Raw genomic sequence first — 23,018 nt, 5'->3', positions numbered from 1 at the left:
TTGTGCAGCCCCTGGTGAAGCCTGCACCACCACATCTTTGCTGCTATTTTTAGCCACTCTAGCTAGATTAAAGCTAGCACAGGAATGCCTATGCAAGCTGTTGTCACACATCTGATTACAAAGTAGAGAGACCCTGTCACACTGCTACTATGAGGAGAACACAGCTCTAAATGAGTCTTGAGTAAAATAACTGAAGTAGGAGTGCTAACTGTGGCTTCTTCCTCCTGCATTTCCAAGATCTCCAGGTTTGCCATGGTGCATTAGGACAGTGCTTCTCAAGCTATCTGATGTGGGGGACCAGCAATCTTTTTTTTCAAATGTGCGCACAGACCAGCAGCCAATGGCTCACACACTGGCACCGGTCCACGGACCACCACTTTGAGTAGCACTGCATTAGGAGATTATTTAGTCCACTAGTTGCACCAGTGGTGGGAGTGGAGTTTTCTACAGTGAACTAATTTACATAGTTTTTGTGGTACTAAAGAAAGAAATCTGAAGTGAAAGTCAAAGGAAAGCCTAACCAAGGTCAAAATGACAAATCTTGTTAATATTTCAAAATTAGATGCTTATGAGCACAGTTTACATTGTAGGTGCACTGTTCTTATGTAGTATTACATCAGGGATGACTGCATTACACATCAAAGTATATGTGTGACTGGAAATGCGAATGAGTAATTTTGTATGGAGTCCTGTAATCAAGGGACTGAACAATATCTTATTCCACAAATGGGATGAGTGACAGTTTCTTGCTCTACTTTGTTGAGTGTTTAACGACATGAGGGGTTGAATGAGCAGAGGTGGGAGATAAGTGGGTTTAGAGACAGTTAATATGATTTTTAACTAACATGCATTTAGTCAATTGTTTCTGTGCAAATGCATGGGAAGACGCTGTGGTTTGGGCTTCTTGGTGACTAATATATGTGTAAATGAAAATATAACTAAAATAGTAGTTGAGGTGACTGATGGCAAGATCACACTCTTGAATATTTGAGAAAGGAGAGAGAGCTTTCATCTCTGCTTCATGGAAAGAAGCAAAGTCTAACTGTTGTTGATTTGTCCTATACCACCTCAGCTACTGAAGATTAACAGGGACTCATTTAAACCTTTAGGGAGTAATTATTAAAACTGAAATGTTGACATGACAAACTAACAAAAGCCAATAAAAAACATGTATTCACTAAAAAACAAGGAGTACTTGTGGCACCTCAGAGACTAACAAATTTATTTGGGCATAAACTGTCGTGGCCTAAACTCACTTCATAAGATGCATGTAGTGGAAAATACAGTAGGAAGATATATATATATATATATACAGAGAACATGAAAAAATGGGGATTGTCATACCAACTCTAACGAGAGTAATTAATTAAGGTGGCAGGTTTCAGAGTGGTAGCCCTGTTAGTCTGTATCAGCAAAAAGAACAAGGAGTATTTGTGGCATCTTAGAGACTAACAAATTTATCTGAGCATAAGCTTTCGTGGGCTAAAACCCACTTCATCGGATGCATGCAGCAGAAAATACAGTAGGAAGATATATATATATATATATATATATATACACACACACAGAGAACATGAAAAATGGGGGTTGCCATACCCACTATAACAAGAGTGATCCTTTAAGGTGAGCTATTATCAGCAGGATAATAATTGTTGGAAAAAAAAACCAACAACCAAACCTTTTGCAGTGATAATCAAGATGGCCCATTTCCAACAGTTGACAAGAAGGTGTGAGTAACAGTAGGAGAAAAAATAAGCATGGGGAAATAGTTTTACTTAGTGTAATGACACTTCAATCTCTCTGGTCACACGATTAGACCTAAAAATGGCAATACTACTTCAAAAAACTTCAAAAACTGACTCCAACGAGAAACTGCTGAATTGGAATTAATTTGCAAAGTGGATACAATTAATTTAGGCTTGAATAAAGACTGGGAGTGGATGGGTCATTGCACAAAGTAAAACTATTTCCCCATGTTTATTTATTCCCCCTACTGTTACTTACACCTTCTTGTCAACTGTTGGAAATGGGCCATCTTGATTATCATTACTAAAGGTTTTTATTTTTTCCTCCTGATGATAATAGCCCACCTTAACTCATCACTCTCATTATAGTGTGTATGGCAACCTGCATTTTTTCATGTTCTCTGTGTGTGTATATATGTATCTTCCTACTGTATTTCCCACTGAATGCATCCGATGAAGTGAGCTGTAGCCCACAAAAGCTTATGCTCTAATAAATTTGTTAGTCTCTAAGGTGCCCTAAGTACAGCTCGTTCTAATTAACGTGGGCTATTAGCAGCAGGAGGAAAAAAACCTTTAGGAGTGATAATCAGGATGGCCCATTTCAAACAGTTGACAAGAAGGTGTGAGTAACAGTACGGGAAAAATTACCATAGGGAAATAATTTTTACACAAACTAAAAACTCTTTGGGGGGGGGGGAAACCCCAGCCGGGGGGCGGGGCTGAGGAGAAGGCCCCACCCATCTCCACGATCTCACTCGTTCCCGCTGCCCGTGGGTTGGGTACCAGAGAGGGAAGGTGCTCATCGACACCGGGCTAAATGACGCAGGTCGTTACTGACCCCAGCGGGGCGCCGGGGCTGATGGGAACGGGCCCGCAGTGCTGGCACACAGCTCCCAAGCCTAGGGCGTCCCGAGGCCGTAGCTATAGAGCCAGTCACCCCGGCCCCCTTGTTGCTATATACGTCAGCACGTAGGAGCACGTCTGTCGTTGCTAGGGGAGCTCAACGTGCAGGGGGGATGACGTAGTGACGCCGCGGTGCCGAGCCGAGGAAGGGGGGGGGTGCAGCTGCCGCTACCACCGCTCCGGCCGGTGAGTCCTGGGGGGTTGTTGTTGGCCCGGCGCAGCATCGCCCGGGGTTGTCCTCTGCCCCCGCCCGCCAAGGGGTGGTGGCGGGGCGAGCACCCTTCGCCGCGTGTGAGCGGGAGGCGGGCTCCTCCCCCACGGGGCCCGTCGAGCCCCTCCGCCCCCTGAGGGCTTCCGTGCGTCCTCTTTGGGGATTTCGGGGTCCCGGCCTGCGCTAGGGCCGGCTCCCGCGCCTGGGTGCCCGCTCTCCTGTGTGTCAAGGGTTGCACGCCGCGGTCGGTGTCTAGGCTGTTCTGTCCCGACCGGCCCTTGGCCGAGCCGCTGCCTCCCCTCCGGCCGCGGCTGGCACCCGCCCGCCGCCATGTCAGGGCCAGTGAATACGACCCCGGCACAGCGCTGTGAGGGGATAATTCGTGGTCCCCGGCACTGGGGAGCACAAACAGGGGCCCGCTGCAGAAACCCTGTTATTGTGCGAGGGAGGGAGTGCACCTGAAATGGCCTGTAGTGGGGAGCAGGAAAGGGGTGCGGGGGAAGCAATGTCCATAGTATGACAGGTTTCAGTGGTAGCCGTGTTAGTCTGTGTCAGCAAAAAAACCGAGGAGTCCTTGTGGCACTTCAGAGACTAGCACTTGTTTTAGTGCCCTGGCAGTGCCAGTCTAGTTAAAGTTGCATTATGACTTCTGCTTGACCTCTCCAAATACCCTAAAATTGATGGATTTAGTTGGATTTCTTTGGAGTTTAGTGTGCCTGAGGAGAGTGCAGGGTAGCGTTAGTGACTCAAATTTTGGGGGTCAGTTGAGGTAGCGGTTGTGGCGATATAAGCCTAGAAAAAAGTAGCTGTTTTTGAGAGTCTCTAGGTGGCTTTTTTTTTTTTTTTTTTTTTTGGCTTGGAGCTAAAGATCAAACTATTGATGTGATGCAGCTCAAAATGGTCCCAATCTGAGTTTTTCTTAAGTTGGTGCATGGTATCTACTAAGTCTGTGGGGAACCCAAATTGAGGAAAGTATTTAAGATGGGGTTTTGTTTTGTTTTTTTACAGCATGCATGCACCAGTACAGAAAAATAGCACTATTTACAAGTGTTGAGTTTTACAGCATGTAAAGTGCTCTGAAATCCAAAGGGTTACTCATATTTCTTTCAGAGTAGCAGCCGAGTTAGTCTGTATTCGCAAAAAGAAAAGGAGTACTTGTGGCACCTTAGGACTAACAAATTTATTTGAGCATAAACTTTCGTGAGTGAGCTGTAGCTCACGAAAGCTTATGCTCAAATAAATTTGTTCGTCTCTAAGGTGCCACAAGTACTCCTTTTCATATTTCTTTGAAATTTGATGTGCCTCATGAGGGTGCAAAGTAGCATTAGTAATCCAAATTTGGGATCATTTGAGCAAGGGTTACAATGTTACAACCTCCCTCCCCCCAAAAAAGATTTCTGTTGCCTTGTACTGCTAAATTGATAGGTACTAATGACTGAATGGATCACTGACCTCTTTGAGACTGGCTGTGAACTAATCCTTCAATTAACATAACTAAGGATAACTTCCCTTGCTTAATAACTTAATGTTGTAGCTTTGTAGGTCCCAGGATATTAGAGAGACAAGGTGGGTGAGGTAATATCTTTGATTGGACCAACTTCTTCTGTTGGTGAGAGAGACAAGCTTTCGAGCTCTTCCTCAGACTTCTGTGTAAAGTTTGTCTCTCATCAACAGAAGTTGAGCAAATCAAAGAGATTACTTCACCCACCTTGTCTAATAACAGGATAAGTTAATCACAAGTCCCCATGTAAGATAAAAGGAGTGAATGGGTTAAATGATTGAAGGTTGGTGTAACTTGTGAGTGGGATAATTGTGGTGGCAGTTTCATTTTTGGGGGGGTATAATCAAAGTCTTTAGGAGGAAAAAATTAGCCATGAATGCTTCCTGGGAGTGGTATTAGGGGATGGAGGAGTGAGGGAATAGGGGGAGAGAGGTTTAGATCTTTAGCAAATGGATGGGGATAAATAGTGTGGTGAGTAGTAGAAGAGGGGTGAGGGAGGCTTGGGGATTATGGGTTTTGGAGGGGTGGGACACTGGGAAGGGGGACATGGGGGTGAGTGCCAGCAGGATTGGTGTAGAATAGAGGCTGGGGTACCTGTCAGCACCATATTCTCCCCTTCTGTGTGTGTTCCCATATCTGGAGACCTCTTGCCCCTCTCTGTGGGTCTGAGCTACCCTCCCTACACCCTCATATAAGCAGGGGTATAGGGGGGCTTGCTCCTCTTGGGGTGACTGAGCCCCTTTCTTTGCTGTCTGTGTATGCCAAGATCCGCAGGGCCCATGCCCATATACAGAGGTTGGACACCCCTCTCCCTACCCTGCTCCATGTGAGCCAGTTTTGGGGGTGGAGGGAGCTTGACCTTTTGGGAGAGTTTGATCTCCTTCCTGTCCCCATATGAGCCAGGATATAGGGAAGTCCTTGTTCTTTGTGTTGGGAGCTGAGAATGGGCATTCTTAATGCATATCACAGGCTCTGAAACACTTAGGAGGGACATGGGAACAACCACTGGGATAAATGAAGTGGTTCTCATGTCTGAGACTATGTCTACACTATGCAGCTTTTAGCAACACGGCTGTGCTGCTACAGTCATGCCGCTAAAAGGTGAGCAATGTAGCTGCTGTTTGTCGGCAGGAGAGAGCTCTCCTGCCTACAGAAAAATTCCACCCCAACGAGCAGCAGCAGCTTTCGACAACGTGCTGTTCACATCGGTGCTTTTCATCTGTAAAACTTTTGTCGTTCAGGGGTGTTAAAAAACCACCCCCCCCCCCGAATGACAAAAAGTTTTGCCAATGAAGTTCCAGTGTAGACCAAGCCTGAGTTATTAGTTCAGGTTGTATTCATCTCCATGGCAAGTTCTTATTCATGCTTTTCAGAGCCTTATATGCTGCAGATGGATGTGTAGAGGAGCCCTTTCCCTCTATCTGTCCTGTTTAAAGGACAATGCTTTAAAATCCACATGTTTTCATGGTTTTTTTTTTTTAATTTGCTGGGCCTTGTGGGAATGCAGAGTAGGATTAGTGACCCAAATTGGAGGTCATTTGAGCCAAGGTTTCTGGAGATATAATCCCTGAATAAAATAGCTGTTTGTGGGGTATTTTTTAAATTTCTAGGGTGGGTTTTTTTGTGTATGTGGAGAACTAGAGATCAAACTGTTGCTGTGATGTGAGTCAAAATGGTCTCAGTCAATTTTTACCTTTGGTAATGCATGGCACCTACTAAGTTTGTGGTGGCCCAAATAGTGAATAGTATTTAAGAACAATTTCAGCAGTTGGTGAAGAGCATGTATGTTTCAGCTTCTTTTACAACACATTCACTCTTATGCACAGGATTCCATCTAATACTGTTAAAGGATATAAAGGGAGTGGGAGAGGAAGGTTGCCCATGCCACCTTCCCTCTACCCTCTTCAAGCAGTGCCTCAGTATGCACATAGACACAAGTAACGTTAGCCCTTGGCACTAGAAAGGCTTGTCTTCACATACAGCACTACAGCTGTGTGGCTGCAGCACTTTAGTTAATTCCCTCCTCCCTGAGAGGTGGGAGCTATGTTGACAGCAGAAGCTATCCCGTTGACATAGCACTGTACACGCGGAGTTAGGTCAGTATAACCACGTCACTCAGGGATGTAGATTTTTCACACCCTTGAGTGGTGTAATTATACCAATATAGGTATGTAGTGTTGACCTGGCTTAAGATTCAGGAGGTTCCAGATCCAGACCTCACACAGACACTTAACCAACTCTGCAGAAAGAGTACCACCCATGTACAATTTAAGAACTGCTTCACAGCCTTTTGCAACCTCCTTACACTTATTCATAGGATACCTTCTCAACCTACACTTTCACTATACCATCATTATAACATTAAAATCCTTTCATATTCCACCTCGCTGCCGACAATGATCCTTGTAATAAAAGCCCTATGCCTTGCTACTTACATAATCTACATAATTCTGTATTGAAATAATGCATAATGGATCCCAAAGGTGCACATGCAGCTCTTCTCTTTGCTCATATACACTGAAGTGTGCCAAACAGAGATCTCTTCAGAGCATAATCACAGGTCTGTCTCACACCTCAAGATAATCCACACCTGTCCTTGTTATCACAAACACACCTTTACCAACAGGGCCTAACTACTGCCTTCACTCTTTAGTGAAGGTACACATAATGTCTGACACACTGATTGTACCTGGAGTATATGCAAATAATTCCCATTGGCTACTGCCATTTCCAAGGGACCAGGAAGGCTATGGCATGGGCAACCTTTTTTTTTCCTTTCTTTTTCTTATACTTTTATGTCCTTTAAAAGCGTTAGATGGAATCCTGTGGGGGAGAGTGAATTGGTTGTAAGAGGAGGTGAAGAGCTTGTACATTTCAGCAACTGTGGTACTGGCAGAGCAAAGGTATGGGTCTTAATGAGACCTACTGGGGCATTGCTACAAGAAGGGAGGGTTAAGTTTCCATGGGCAGCCTTAACTGTGCATTTCCTTGGTTTCAGACATTTGAGTTTTGCTCAGCTGAGCATTGCCGCAGGGGGACAACATAAGAATGGCCATAATGGGTCAGACCCATGGTCCAGCTAGTCTAATATCCGGTTTTCCGACAGTAGCCAATGCCAGGTGATTCAGAGAGAATAAACAGAACAGGCAGTCTTTGAGTGGTCCATCCCCTGTCGTCCACTCCTGGCTTCTGGCAAACCACGGCTAGGGACACTCAGAGCATGGTGTTGCATCCCTGCTCATCCTGGCTAATAGCCATTGATGGACCTCTCCTCCAGGAATTTCTCTTTTTTTTTTTTTTTTTCTTCTCAAAAAGAAAAGACATACTTGTGGCACCTTAGAGACTAACAAATTTATTTGAGCATAAGCTTTCGTGAGCTACAGCTCACTTCATCGGATGCATATAGTAGAAAATACACGAAAGCTTATGCTCAAATAAATTTTAGTCTCTGTAATGCATCTAATGAAGTGAGCTGTAGGTCATGAAAGCTTATGCTCAAATAAATTGGTTAGTCTCTAAGGTGCCACAAGTACTCCTTTTCTTTTTGCGAATACAGACTAACACGGCTGCTACTCTGAAACCTCTTTTTTTTTTTTTTTTTTAACCTTGTTATAGTTTTGGCCTTCACAACACCTCCTGGCAAAGAGTTCCACAGGTTGATTGTGCATTGTGTAAAGAAAGTACTTCCTTTCGTTTGTTTTAAACCAGCTGATTATTAATTTCATTTGGTGTCCCCAAGTTGTCATGTTATGTGAAGGAGTAAATAACACTTCCTTAATCACTTTCTCCACACCAGTCAAGATTTTATAGACCTTGATCGTATCTCCCCTTACTTGTCTTGTTTCCAAGTCCCAGTCTTTTTAAGCTCTCCTCATATTGTGCTGTTCCACACCCCTAATCATTTTTGTTGCCCTACTATGTACCTTTTCCAATTCCAATGTATTTTTTTTAAAAATAGGGCGACCAGGTCTGCTCACAGTATTCAAGATGGGGTTGTACCATGGATTTATATAGAGGCATTATGGTATTTTCTGTCTTATTATCTATCCCTTTCCTAATGGTTACTAACATTGTTAGCTTTTTTGACTGCTGCTGCATTCTGAGTGGATGTTTTCAGAGAACTAGCCACAATGACTCCAAGAGCTCTTTCTTGAGCGGAACAGTGAATTTAGACTCCGTCATTTTGTATGTATAGTTGGGATTACGTTTTCCAATGTGCATTACTTTGCATTTATCAACATACCACCATGCAACCTCAACTTCATGTTAATGTAGTTTTTTGCCTTTGAATTGTATAAATATAATTACTATAGTGTCTAAAGATTCTGGAACTCAAGGGAGACTTGAGTTCAATTCTTGGCACTTAACCTCTGTGTCTCAGTTGTCCAACTTCTGCTTACATGTTGCATTTCTTTCTCCCGCACTTTGTCTGTTTAGAATGCAAACTCTTTAGAATTGCTGCTTACTGTGATTCAGTACAGTGCCTAGGACAGTGGAGCCCTAACATTGGTTGGAATCTCTTAAGTGCTTCTGGAATATAAATAACAATGTGTATAATGTAATGTTAACAGGTGCTTTCAGGGTCTAAGTATCTATTACCACTGTACATTGTGGAATAGCTGCTACTCAGAAAAAGCTGCTCTGGACTTATCTATGTGGGAAAGTTAGTGCAGAGTAAAGTAAGCTGTAAATTTAGTGCAGAATAACTAGTGCGCATTAACTCCCCATGTGGACACTTGGGCCTTGTCTACACTACACAGTTTTGTCAGCAAAAGGCAGCTTAGTGGAGAGAGAATAGTGAGCGAATCCCTTTTTTTCCTTTAATTTCCCCCTCCCACAAGAAGGGAGTAGGGGGCAAGGCAAACAAAAACATTTTTTTTTAAATTTGTAACACTGTTACATTAATTTTCAGAAATCAGGAGATTTCAGAATGTCTTAACTTCTGTGATGTACATACTATATGGATTACTTTGATTTACTACTTGTCATTAGCTAGAGCCAGTTACATCCTCAGTTATGCGCGCACAGCTCCAATTGACCTTAATGGTAATTGCAGGGATGTATCAGGATAAAATTATATGCTGTACATGCAGAATGGAGAGACATAATCTGATCTGTTTTTACTGCTTGTTGATTAAAATTATAATTATACTGTGGCGGGTTGGGACCCCCCCCCCCGCCCCCCCGTTTCAGCGCCCACCTGATGTACTGGGGTTTCATTGAACCTGCCTGCTCCGCTAGCCTGGGCTCCCTCTCCCTGTTTTGCTGAATCAGGCTCTTCGACTTCTGACAGCACACACACACACAGGTAGGGACGCACCAGCTGTAGAAACTCACAGGGTCTGCAAGCAGCTCTCTATCGGAAGATTCAGCTAGGAAATTGATCAGCACTCAAGTGTAGCTCCCCTCTGGAAAGTACACCCAAAATAATATTGTCTTGCGCTGTATAGAAAGATCTACCCAGTGCAAGCTCATAAAAATTCTCCCTCAATATAGAGAGAGAGAGATGCAGAGCTTTCTCCCTCTCCCCCCCAATATGAACTTACACAAACTGGGTTATGTTATAAACAAGAAATAAGTTTATTAACTACAAAAGATAAATTTTAAGTGATTATAAGGCATAGCAAACATAAAGCAGATTACTGAGCAAATAAAACAAAACATGCAAACTAAGCTTCATATACTCAAGAAACAGGTAACAAAATTTAATTTCTCACCCTAAATGTTGTTTTAGTCAAGTTGCAGAGTTTCTGTAGCTTAGAGTTCCAGTTATTTCTCTTTACAGACTAGACTCCTGTCTTAGTTTGGACTCAGCCCTTGCCTTTCCCACAACTCAGTTCCTTTGTCTCTTCAGGTACTTTCAGAAGTCTTTCTTCTTGGGCAGGAAGGCATGGAGAAGAGGCCTGTTTGCCTTACTCCCCAGCCTTAAATAGATTTACATAAGGCAGTAAGCCTTTGTTTCCAGTGGAAAAATACCAGTAGTGTCCAAGGTGGTTCCTTGTACCAGGTGACATCACCTGACCTTGCAGTGTCAAAGCAACCATGAAACCAGGTTTATTTGTGTAACCCTTCTGCCCGTCAGAGTTGGCAGCAACAAGGGCTGGGTTCAGTATCTAGGGGTTCCATTCCAATAACACAATGCAAAACCGGCTTGAGCCCCCACCCAGTGATCTGGGACAAATATATACCATCCCTGCTGGGCGCCTCCAAGAGGCAATACTTCCCCTCTCGCAAGCACAGAGTCTGAGTGTAGCAAAAAGCCTTTTAATAACAGAGAGAAACAATGTGGCATTATGTTGGGGAAACACCACCAACAGGATTCATAACACAACCCATGAGCAAAAAACCCACCCCAAGCAAATTGGGGCGTGTCCTTTCCCTTTGGTTTTTGAGTCCAGCAACCCAAAATCACCCAAAGTCCCACAAGTCCAACAACCCAAAAGCCTCTGTCCCTGGTCAGGGCAGCCCCAGAGTTTGAAAGTTTATCTGCAGAGTTTTGCCTCGCAACCTCGGTGGAGATGGAGGGGGTTAAGGGGTACCTTACGTGGTCCAAAGCTGATTGCCCCACCTCTCCATGGGGCTTCGCTCTGCCAGCTGCTCCCATGAGCTGCTCCAGGCATCCGACAAACTGCTCCGCTCCACCAGCCGCTCTGCTCTGCCAGCTGTCCCGCAAACTGCTCCCCAATATATCGTCAGGCTCCCTCACTACTTAACACAACACTCAATGAGTTCAGCTCTTAGTAAGTTTAGCTCTCTTGTGATTTCAGCTTGTAGTAGGGGAGCCTCAGTGCTGGTGCACTATTAGCCCAAAGTGAATTTGGCTCAGCAATCTGTAACTAGACTCCTATTGGAATCAAAATTAGCTCTGATATTCCACAGTGGTGAGAGGAGGAAGTACAATTAGCATGTAAGGCCCTCACCAGGGGGCCCATACCACCAAGTATTAATACCTGTCCCCAGCCTCTCTCCATTCACTGGGTTTTGGATCCCATGACCCTTGCCTAGCGAGTGCTGCTTAGGTGATGGTGAGTCCCTCCATCATAACAAAAGGCCAAGTACAGTTCCACTGTCCTTGATTCACATAATCAGGATAACAACAGTTTATTCCTGCCCCAATAACAGAGAAACTGGGGCTCCTACAGCAGCCAAAGTGACCATCTAGGCAGGGTGGGTGTGCCTATGCAAATGAGATCAGCCCCTGAAGTTCTTTTCCACAACCTACCATGACTCGCCACCAGATGTCAGGGTAGAGCTCATCCTGACTCTGCTTACATTTGCAATGTCCACAGGAAGGAACTTCCAGAAGATGGGACATCCACATCTTCAAAGATTTTTTTCTAATGACCTATCAAGGCCGATTGCTTACTGTCTGGTTAGCGTCTCCAAGTATAACCATAGTTGTAATTGTTACATAGTCAATATTCCTAACTCCAGATACAGAAATGATACATGCATACAAATTGGATAATCACATTCAGTAAATCATAACCTTTCCAATGATGATTTTATGTGAGCCATCTTGCATAAAATATCTTAGTTTTGCCATATTTATATCATAAGCATATTTCTAAAAATAATATGGAGTGTCACATCACGTATACCAACACAATATTTTTGTTATATTCATAATCCAGGGTTGTGAGTTCAATCCTTGAGGGGGCCATTTAGGGGGTTCTGGGGCAAAATTGGGGATTGGTCCTGCTTTGAGAAGGGGGTTGGACTAGATGACCTCCTGAGGTCCCTTCCAACTCTGATATTCTATGAATCTATAATAAGGTTTCCATATAGACTGCAGATGATACCAAAGATATCATAGATTCATAGATATTTAGGTCAGAAGGGACCATTATGTTCATCTAGTCTGACCTCCTGCACAACGCAGGCCACAGAATTTCACCCACCACTCCTGCAAAAAAACATCTACCTATGTCTGTGCTATTGAAGTCCTCAAATCATGGTTTAAAGACTTCAAGGAGCGGAGAATCCTCCAGCAAGTGACCCGTGCCCCATGCTGCAGAGGAAGGCGAAAAACCTCCAGGGCCTCTTCCAATCTGCCCTGGAGGAAAATTCCTTCCCGACCCCAAATATGGCGATCAGCTAAACCCTGAGCATATGGGCAAGATTCATCAACCAGATACTACAGAAAATTCTTTCCTGGGTAACTCAGATCCCACCCCATCTAATATCCCATCACAGGCCATTGGGCCTATTTACCATGAATATTTAATTACCAAAACCATGTTATCCCATCATACTGATTAGGAGTTGAAAAAGCCAGACAATTTGTCTTCCTCTTCCAATATATAATTAAAATGTGCTGTAAGATGATATCTACTAATTCTAAAATATTGAGGTATATGGTAACCAGAAACAATCAGGTCAGTTTATTTTCTTATATATTCAGACATTTAAAGTAGTTTTATTTAACTAATAAAACTTATTTTTTTGCCCATTTTAATTGAATCCCAATTTCAATCGAAATGCAACTTGACACAAATCACAAGTAAAAAATGAAAGGTAGGATTCACTATTTGCAAACATCATAAAACATGTAAAAATTAAGAACCTGAATAAATGTATGTTAAGCTATATAACTGCATAAATATGTATAGCTATAGTATGTTGTCCTGGTGAGCAAAAATATATCAGTTTTAGTGCAAAAGCTATATTTAGATGCGAATCAACATGTTTTAATGGTTACTTGACCCTAGAAACTCTGGATGCCAACTGGCAGAGGGCACTGGTGTGTATAGGGGTATAGGATCCTCTGGGTTCAATGAAAGAAAGTGTAAGGTGTCTAATTAAAGCATGTCTCACACAGGTCCTCATAGCCATTGTGAGATGTATGTTTGGAAAATATGTTCAGAACTATGTGTTTTATACTAAAAGTTATGTTCTCTAGATCTGTAGGTAAAAACAGGTCACTGAAAGGTAGTGTGTCTTGAAACAAACTCTTCCAGACAGAGGGGTGGGAGACACGCATCTCCTGTGGGGACAATTGTGTATTGTATGTCATACAATAGGATTGTATTAGCATTCTAAACCAAATGCTAATGAAGAGCTGGCGGAAACATCAGAAGAAAAGTAACAGAAAAAGTAAACAGCGGGGAGGGGGGAGGAGGAGGATGGTACCTTTTTTGACGTAAACATCAAAGATCTGTTCTGGTATATTTGGGCGTGAAAAAATAGACCCTGGTATCCTTCACCGAGGAAGTAAACTGGCAGTAAGTTTGCTTCATGAAAAGGGGATCTCGGCAAGGCTTGGTTGAAAGTGCTGGAGAGAGCTTTGGGTGAGAAAAACTTCTGTAGACAGTTTCCTTAGGTTTAGACACGACGATAACTTGTTATGCATTTGATGAAGTGAGGTGTAGCTCACGAAAGCTTATGCTCAAATAAATTGGTTAGTCTCTAAGGTGCCATAAGTACTCCTTTTCTTTTTGCGAATACAGACTAACACGGCTGCTACTCTGAAACCTGATAACTTGTTAGTTTAGTCTTTAGAATGCATGTTATGATGTTTTATTATGTAATCATTTGTTCCCATCTCTCACACTGGTTTTGATCTGAATCTCTGTTTTTTCTTAAAGAAATATGCTTTTGGTTTATAATTGGACTCAAGTGTTGTGTGTGATGTAGGAGCAGTGATCTAAGGTAAAACAGGTAAACTGTGGTACACTGTACCTTTGGGATGAGATGATCTGGGATTTCTCTCAGTATCCAGTGATCAGGGGCTGGACACCACAAGGGTATACTTTGAAGGAACTTGGAGGCTAAGGTAAATCTGTTGTCAACCTGCCAGGCAAAGACAGAGCTGGTGTAGCCCAGAGAAGAGTGAGTGGCTGACAGACTAATTGTGTTAGGCAGCCAACACCCAGCTAACATAGGCAAGACTCCCTAGCACTGGAGGTAGTTGGTTACAAGGTGACTCACCGCCTTGAATACCCCAAGAAGCATCACAGTTACCAACCATTAAATTAGATCAGAACTAATGATTTAAATCAAGGATTCCTGCTTGCTGATTTAAATAATGATTAATATAAAGCTGATTTTTAAAAAGGTTCCAGAGGTTATACTGGCACTTACAGATTGGTAAACCTAACTTCAGTAGCAGGAAAACTGGTAAACAGAATTATCAGATGCGTGGATGAGCATGAGTTGTTGGAAAAGATTCAACTTGACTTTTGTAAAGGGTAATCATGCCTCGACACCCTCAAAGAATTCTAATAGATTGGTAACAAATATGGCCAAGGGTGACCCAGTGGATACAGCGTACTTTGAGTTTCAGAAAGCCTTTGAACAAGGTCCTTTACCGAATCGGGCTCTTAAGCAAAGTAAGCAGTCATGGGATAAATGGGGGAAGGTCTTCTCATGGATCATTAACTGGTTAAGAGACAGGAAATAAAGGGAAGGAATAAATGATGAGTTTTCAGAATGGAGAGGGGTAAATAACAGGGTCCCCCAGGGATTTGTAGTGGGATCTGTGCTGTTCAGTGTTCATAAATGATCTGGGAAAAGGACTAAACAGTGAGGTAGCAAAATTTGCCGATGATACAAAGTTACTCAAGAAGTTAAGTTCAGAGCAGAAGAGTGAAGAGTTACTAAGGGATCTCACAAAACTGGGTGACTAGGCAACAAAATAGCAGATGAATTTCAATGTTGATACATGCAAAGTAATGCATATTGGAAAACATAATCCCAAATACACATACAAAGTGATGGGGTCTAAATTGGCTATTAACACTCAAGAAAAAGATCTTGGAGTAATTCTGGTTAATTCTCTGAAAACATCCGCTCAGTGTGCAGCAGCAGTCAATAAAGCTAAAAGGATCAGGAACCATTAGGAAAGGGATGGATGATAAGACCGTAAATATCATAATGCCATTGTATAAGTCCATGCCCACACCTTGAAGACTGAATGCAATTCTGGTTGCCCCATCCCAAAGATATATTAGAATTGGAAAAGATACATAGAAGGGCAACAAAAATTATTAGGGGTATGGAATGGCTTCTGTATGAGGAGAGATGAAAAAGACCGAGACTGTTCAGCTTGGAAAAGAGACGACTAACGGGGGGTGGGTGGAGAGAGGAGAGAATATGAGGTCTATGAAAATTGTGAATGGTGTGGAGAAAGGGAATAAGGAAGTGTTCTTTAGCCCTTTATATAACAGAAGAATCAGAGGTCACCCAATGAAATTAATAGGCAGCAGGCACTTGTTGCCAGGGGGTATTGTGAAGCCCAAAATATAACTTGATTCAAAAGAGAACTAGATAAGTTCATGGAGGATAGGTCCATCAATGGATATTAGACAAGATGGTCAGGGATGCACCCCTATGTTCTGGATGTTCCTCAGCCTCTTGAATGGCAGATGCTGGGAGTGGATGATGGAATGGATCACTTGATGATTGTCCTGTTCTATTAATTCTCTTTGAAGTATCTGGCATTGGCCACTGTAGGAAGAGAGGATACTGGGCTAAATGGACCATTGGTCTAACCAAGTACGATTATTCTTATGTTCTTAGTTTCCAAACCAATTCTGAATATCAAATTAAAGGTGTGCTGACCAATACAGCTTGTGCCTGAAACTGCTTGGGGTACTCTTGTAGCTGTTGTGCAAGTGGTGAGATTGCAAAATTGCATACATGAGTCATCCTTGGTAGTAACATCTCCTAGGACTGTTAATTTTGATGGCTGTAATGCAAAGCTGAATCATTTTGAGAAAAATCTTAAGAGTTGTAAGGTGGCCTGTATATCACCTTGATCTCTAGATTAATTTGATACTAGGGTGTATTCAAATTCATTTTCAGGGGTGAGTCACCTCCTGCGCTGCAGCTTAACATTAAAAAGTATGGGCACGTATTGTCCCTGTCCCTGTCCCTGCCTGGATTTATATCTAATGGAGTGATCAGCCAATATAGCATCATTGGCAACTTCCTGCAGTGTGTCTGCAATGCAGGCATGATCAGGCAGTGCCATTTATGATTAAATAATGACGGTACTTGGCCTTATTCCAAACAGATTATGCACTGAATGTGACCAGAACCTCCATTTCAAACCAGCTTTAGTATCCTACAGTGCGCTAGTCAAGGTTGAAAGGTAAATTCTAAACCCCCAACACTTGATCTATATCAAGTTATCAGTCATCTCAATCCTTTGTTGCTACAGAATTTGAAAAACTCCCACACCAGTAACCAATCCATTTCTTGGAACTCTACGTCTCCAGCAATCGGCATAGTTGTAGTCCATACTCTTGACTAGCACAACATTGTTCCTTTTAGAGGGCAAATCACATCTACTGTCTAAATGGCGAAGCCTCCCAGAAATACTTCCCAAACCAGATTCTACCTATCATCCTGTACACCAGTGATAATCAGAGTTCAGTGGTTCAGGAGCCAAATTAGCAGTCAACATTACCCAAAAGAGCCACAGTAGTGTGAATTCATTGTTGCATTTACTATAGTACTATATATTCATATTTAAACCGTATGATGGGAAATATTTAGTTTGCTTACATATATAAAATTCTCACAGCAAAATGATCAAGTGTTATTATTTTATCAACTGCAATTGGTTAATAACATAGTAAAAGCATCCTGATTGGTTAATAACTTAGATTGGATAATTAAATCTCATAGGGTTTTAGTATGTGCTAAACAGAGCTGCAGAAGACACATTAAAGGGCCACTTGCGGATTGCGAGCCTTAGTCTGAGTACCACGGCTACACATTGATTCTTGCAGGAATACAAACTACCACTTGCTAATCCAGAGGTTTTTCACCTGTTTTGACTTGAGATGAAGGCTATTCATCTTTAACCCACTCAGTTACCAGTGTAGGCAGCATCTACAGCTGTTGGAAATAAAGTTAGTTGAGAGCCAGATGAATCTTTTCTGTCAACTTGATTTCAAACACACCTAGAAAAATTAACCCATTGTGTTTGTTTGGTCACATCCCTCCACACACTGATCTCAAAAGGAAAGGAGGATGTAACAGAGTGTAGGGCAGATACATGGAAGTAAATAGATAGGAGGGGAAAAGCGAATATCCTGCTACACCATAAACTGCCATGTATGAATCTCCCAGCTTCCCATGAGGATGAGAAAGTAGCAGGAAGATCTATGGCAGTTCTGGTGAGATTCATCTGGCTCTACTCTTAAGAGTCATAATTCAAGTGAAAAGCAGGGACTCCTAAAATGTAGGATGTGGAAATCCTGATGGGGATATAGATTCTAGATCTGCCACTAGGTGATACATTATAATTAGGGCTGTCAAGCGATTAAAAAAATTAATTGTGATTAATCATGCCATTAAAAAAATTAATCATGCGATTAATCGCACTGTTAAACAATAATAGAATACCATTTATTTATATATTTTTGGATGTTTTGTACATTTTCAAGTATATTGATTTCAATTACAACACAGAATGCAGAGTACAGGGCTCACTTTATATTTATTTTTTATTACAAATATATGTGCTGTAAAAAAAACAAAACCCAAAATAGTATTTTTCAAGTCACCTTATACAAGTACTGTAATGCAGTCTTTTTATCTTGAAAGTTGAATTTACACATGTAGAATAATGTACAAAAAATAACTGCATTAAAAAATAAAACAGTGTAAACCTTTAGAGCCTACAGGTCCACTCAGTCCTACTTCTCGTTCAGCCAGTCACTCAGACAAACAAGTTTGTTTACATTTGCGGGAGATAATGCTCCCCACTTCTAGTTTACAATGTCACCTGAAAGCGAGAACAGGTGTTTGCATGGCATTGTTGTAGCCGGCGTTTCAAGATATTTACATGCCAGATGCGCTAAAGATTCATATATCCCTTCATGCTTTAACCATCATTCCAGAGGACATGCATCCATGCAGATGATGGATTCTGCTCAATAACGATCCAAAGTACAGCAGACCGATACATGTTCACTGTCATCATCTGAGTCAGATGCCACCAGCAGAAGGTTGATTTTCTTTTTTGTGGTTCAGGTTCTGTAGTTTCCACATGGGCATGTTGCTCTTGAAGACTTCTGAAAGCATGTTCCACATTCGTCCCGCTCAGATTTTGGAAGGCACTTCAGATTCTTAACCCTTGGGTCGAGTCCTGCAGCTATCTTTAGAAATCTCACATTGGTACCTTCTTTGCATTTAGTCAAATCTGTAGTGAAAGTTTTCTTAAAATGAACAACATGTGCTGGGTCATCATCCGAGACTACTATAACATGAAATATATGGCAGAATGCAGGTAAAACAGCAGGAGATATACTGTTCTCCCCCCCCACTCCCCCAAGGAGCTCAGTCAAAATTTAATTAACACATTATTTTTTTTAACGAGTGTCATCAGCATGGAAGCCCATCCTCTGGAATGGTACTGAAGCATGAAGCGGCACACGAATGTTTAGCATATCTGGCATGTAAATACCTTGCAATGCTGGCAACAAAAGTGCCATGTGAATGCCTGTTCTCACTTTCAGGTTTCAGAGTAGCAGCCGTGTTAGTCTGTATCCGTAAAAAGAAAAGGAGTACTTGTGGCACCTTAGGGACTAACAATTTATTAGAGCATAAGCTTTCTAAGTGAGCTGTTGCTCATGAAAGCTTATGCTCTAATAAATTTGTTAGTCTCTAAGGTGCCACAAGTACTCCTTTTCTTTTCTCACTTTCAGGTGACATTGTAAATAAGCAGCCGGCAGCATTATCTCCCATAAATGTAAACAATCTTGTTTGTCTTAATGATTGGCTGAACAACAAGTAGGAGTATGTGGCCTTGTAGGCTCTAAAGTTTTACATTGTTTTTCTGAGTGCAGTTATGTAACCAAAAAAAAAATCTACATTTGTAAGCTGCACTTTCACAATAAAGAGATTGCACTACAGTACTTGTATGAGCTGAATTGAAAAGTACTATTGAAAAAAACAGTTGAATTGGAATTCATTTGCAAATTGGATACAATTAACTTAAGCTTGAATAGAAACTGGGAGTGGCTAAGTCATTATGCAAGGTAACCTATTTCCCCTTGTTTTTTCCTACCCCCCCCCCCCCCCCGCGTTCATGTTAAACCCTGGATTTGTGCTGGAAATGGCCCACCTTGATTATCATACACATTGTAAGGAGAGTGATCACTTTAGATAAGCTATTACCAGCAGGAGAGTGGGGTGGGAGGAGGTATTTTTTCATGCTTTGTGTGTATAAAAAGATCTTCTACACTTTCCACAATATGCATCTGATGAAGTGAGCTATAGCTCACGAAAGCTTATGCTCAAATAAATAGGTTAGTCTCTAAGGTGCCACAAGTACTCCTTTTCTTTTTGCGACTACAGACTAACACGGCTGTTACTCTGAAAACTATTTCTTTTGTTTATCATTTTTACAGTGCAAGTATTTGTAATAAAAATAATATAAAGTGAGCACTGTACACTTTGTCTTCTGTGTTGTAATTTAAATCAATATATTTGAAAATGTAGAAAAACATCCAAAATATTTAATACATTTGAATTGGTATTCTATTGTTTAACAGTGTGATTAAAACTGCGATTAATTGTGATTACTTTTTTTGAGTTAATTGCGCGAGTTAACTGGGATTAATCGACAGCCCTAATTATAATTTATAGATTTTTATTTGTTCTTTTGGTAAAAAGGTATTACATGATAAAATGCGTCTGGTTTTTCCTAAAGACTAATTTGTCTACAAATTTTCAGCAGCTAAAGGTATGTTAATTGATATTATGGTAAAGTCTACTATATAGAGAGCTTTGTTTTTGGGGGTGTTTGATTTATTATTCTTGAAAGTACCATAGCCTCTTTAATGTATCATGGAGGGGACCTATAGGATCACACATTTAAGTAAAGGCTCAGAGTCCCAAATTCATAATTCGCATAAGTGGGAGCGATTCGTTTGGCATCAGTGGAGTTGTTTCTGCTTATACTTGCAGTGAGTTTGACCAAGAACACCCACCTAATTTAAGTAATAGGCAGAATGGGAGACCTGGGTTCTGTTCCCCTCACTACCCTGACCTGTTGTGTGTCCTTGGGTCAGTCACCTCTTCTATCTTCTGCTTTTTCCTCTCTCACCCTTTCTGTCTTGTTTAAATTTAAGCTTTTGGGGGCAGGGATTCTCTTTTTTTGTACAGTATCTACCACAGTGAGGCCCTGTTCTCAGAACTTCTAGATGGTACTGAAATAAAAATACTCTATTTAAACTCAGTTGTATTTTTTGTTCTGCACACTTACTAGAATGTGCACATAAAGCATACGTAGCTAGGAGAATGCATTCAGTTTGTGACACTTCATACTATTTTATTACAGAAATGAATATGTGCAGTATGTGAATTTAATTACTTCTGTCTTCATGGAGGATTGCACACTGTGACAAAGTTCCTGCGCTACCTTGGTGGGTCTTGCGCTTATTGGCGGATTTGCTCACCTTGGAGCTTCACGGCAGCCCTCAGCTTGGCCATTTTTCTGAATTCACGGTCCAGGTCGACGACTCCTGTGTCTGACCAGGAGTTGGGAGGATTTGGGGGGAACCCGGGCCCACCCTCTACTCTGGGTTCCAGCCCAGGGCCCTGTGGAATGCAGCTGTCTAGAGTGCCTCCTGGAACAGCTGTGCGACAGCTACAACTCCCTGGGCTGCTTCCCCATGGCCTCCTCTCAACACCTTTATCCTCACCATAGGACCTTCCTCCTGGTGTCTGATAATGCTTGTACACCTCAGTTCTCCAACAGTATGCGTTCTCACTCTCAGCTCCTAGTGCCCCTTGCTCCCAGCTCCTCACATGCACACCACAAACTGAAGTGAGCTCCTTTTTAAAACCCAGGTGCCCTGATTAGCCTGCCTTAATTGATTCTAGCAGCTTCTTGATTGGCTGCAGGTGTTCTAATCAGCTTGTCCTAATTGTGTCCAGAAGGTTCCTGATTGTTCTGGAACCTTCCCTGTTACCTTACCAAGTGAAAATGGACCTACTTAGCCTGGGGCTAATATATCTGCCTTCTGTTACTCTCCTATAGCCATCTGGCCCGACCCCGTCACACACACACACACCCAATTTAACATTTTAAATAAAGCTGGTTACTAGAACACAAAAAGTGTCTGAAAACATTTTTGAAGTGTAAAATCTGCATCACTAATGTCAAACCGTTGAACTGACTTTCTCTTAAGTGAACTGCGATGTAAGAATAAATATTAAACCCCAATATTTTACATTGCATGTCCTCACAAGCTGGACTGCACAGAAATAAACTTTAATTTCTAAAATTCCCTTTTCCTTTCTGTGAAATCATTTTGGTACTTCCTGGTTCACAGAAGGTATCCCAGAATACATCATTCTGTGTTATCACAAATATCGCAGCTTGTGTTTATTTGCAATGAGAACTCTGGTATTTGTGTTGCCCCTTTCTTGGATACGTTCAGTGAACAAGGCGATTCTAAGAGAGTATCAAAGAGGGAAAATAACTTAGCCAAAATTTCTGAACTGAATGCTTCCTGAAGCCTGATGGTTGAGGACGCTCAACACACAAATCTGAGCTTAATTCCATTTCTGGGTTTGCTCTGCATTTTACCTTTAAACTCTGAGAAAATGGCTGAGAATATTTATAACAAATTTACTCCCCCAGGTTTTTGGGGGAAGTTATAGGAGACTAACAATTGAGGCTTAGAATGGAATGGCCATCACCGACTTAATTTATGGTATAATATTGAAATTTCGTATAATAATGTTCTTAAAGTCAAGGACATATCACCCTTTATGGCTGTCTGCACATTCTGTTTAAGCTTGTGGATTTCCAGAGGTAAAGCATATGGCTAGAGAATCAAGTGGGGTAGGTTTCTGGTCTGTTAGGTAAGAAGAAAATATTCAGAGGTATATTTTCTGTGTAAATGTAGACAACATGTTATTTCTCTCCCCAAGTGATAGTTGAAGTGTAAGGAATGCTATTTCAAATTATACACCACATGGGTACGCACACAAAGTGAAATGAATAGTTAAACCATATGCCTTGTAAATGCCATTTCTCCGCTCAAGAGATCTTTTAGACTCTGCAATTGAAGAGCAGAAGGTCTTTTTTCTCATAAAGCCTCTTCAGTCTGAAAATATACTTGGTGGAGATGGCTTCCCAGTGGATTCCTCTAAGTCTTTCAAGGATTTACTGGAATCTCTGCCTGAACAATCTTCATATGTTAGTAATTAAGAATCACTAATTATTTCAGTTCTAGAAAGTTAATCTGGATCCAATCAGAATATGTCATGAACATCCATAATCTGGCTAATTACTGATGAAAACACTTTAGCATAGATTTCAGTATTTAGACTAAGCCTGTTTACTCAGATGATGATTTCTCTATCCTTGGTCAGTCAACTAATTTTAATTTATACGGAGTTTTGTCTTTTGTGAATCATTTAGTAGTGCAGAAGTTTTACAGCCCGTTCAGTTACTTTGATTTGATTGATGGCATCTTGTTGATTTAGAACAGATGCATTGGCAGAATAAAAGTAGGGTGGAGATATCTGAAATCAAACTGAAATATAATTTTTGAAGCAAGTTGGGTGGGTTCCTATTGTAACTGATTTAGCAGAAACCTCACTAAATTGTTATCCCTTGTAATTGTCTAAATTCCATCTACATTAGCTTTTTTGTAATTGTAACTTGTTCTAACTTGGAGTTAGTTTC

The 23,018-nt window shown here is 41.6% G+C and overlaps 1 protein-coding gene across 8 annotated transcripts in view; it reads left to right on the top strand.

Annotated features, from left to right (window-relative positions):
- Positions 1 to 2,646: 2,646 nt before the first annotated feature.
- BTBD9 (BTB domain containing 9) overlaps positions 2,647 to 23,018 on the top strand; it is a 298,672-nt gene continuing 278,300 nt past the window's right edge. For 2 of the 8 annotated variants that reach the window (XM_037895535.2, XM_037895536.2), the window contains exons 1-2: positions 2,649 to 2,834; positions 20,658 to 20,742. The gene's annotated coding sequence lies outside the window, so the exon portion shown is untranslated. Of the gene's footprint in view, positions 2,835 to 3,083; positions 3,104 to 8,330; positions 8,385 to 20,657; positions 20,743 to 23,018 lie in introns of those variants that run through there. The other 6 variants (XM_007071677.4, XM_043543502.1, XM_037895534.2 and 3 more) reach the window with 6 other exon arrangements.

This window comes from Chelonia mydas, chromosome 3 (assembly GCF_015237465.2).
Source record: "Chelonia mydas isolate rCheMyd1 chromosome 3, rCheMyd1.pri.v2, whole genome shotgun sequence".
In the NCBI taxonomy this organism is placed as follows: domain Eukaryota; kingdom Metazoa; phylum Chordata; order Testudines; family Cheloniidae; genus Chelonia; species Chelonia mydas.
Note: the sequence above shows the minus strand (reverse complement) of the source record. Positions and strands in the feature narration are given on the sequence as shown.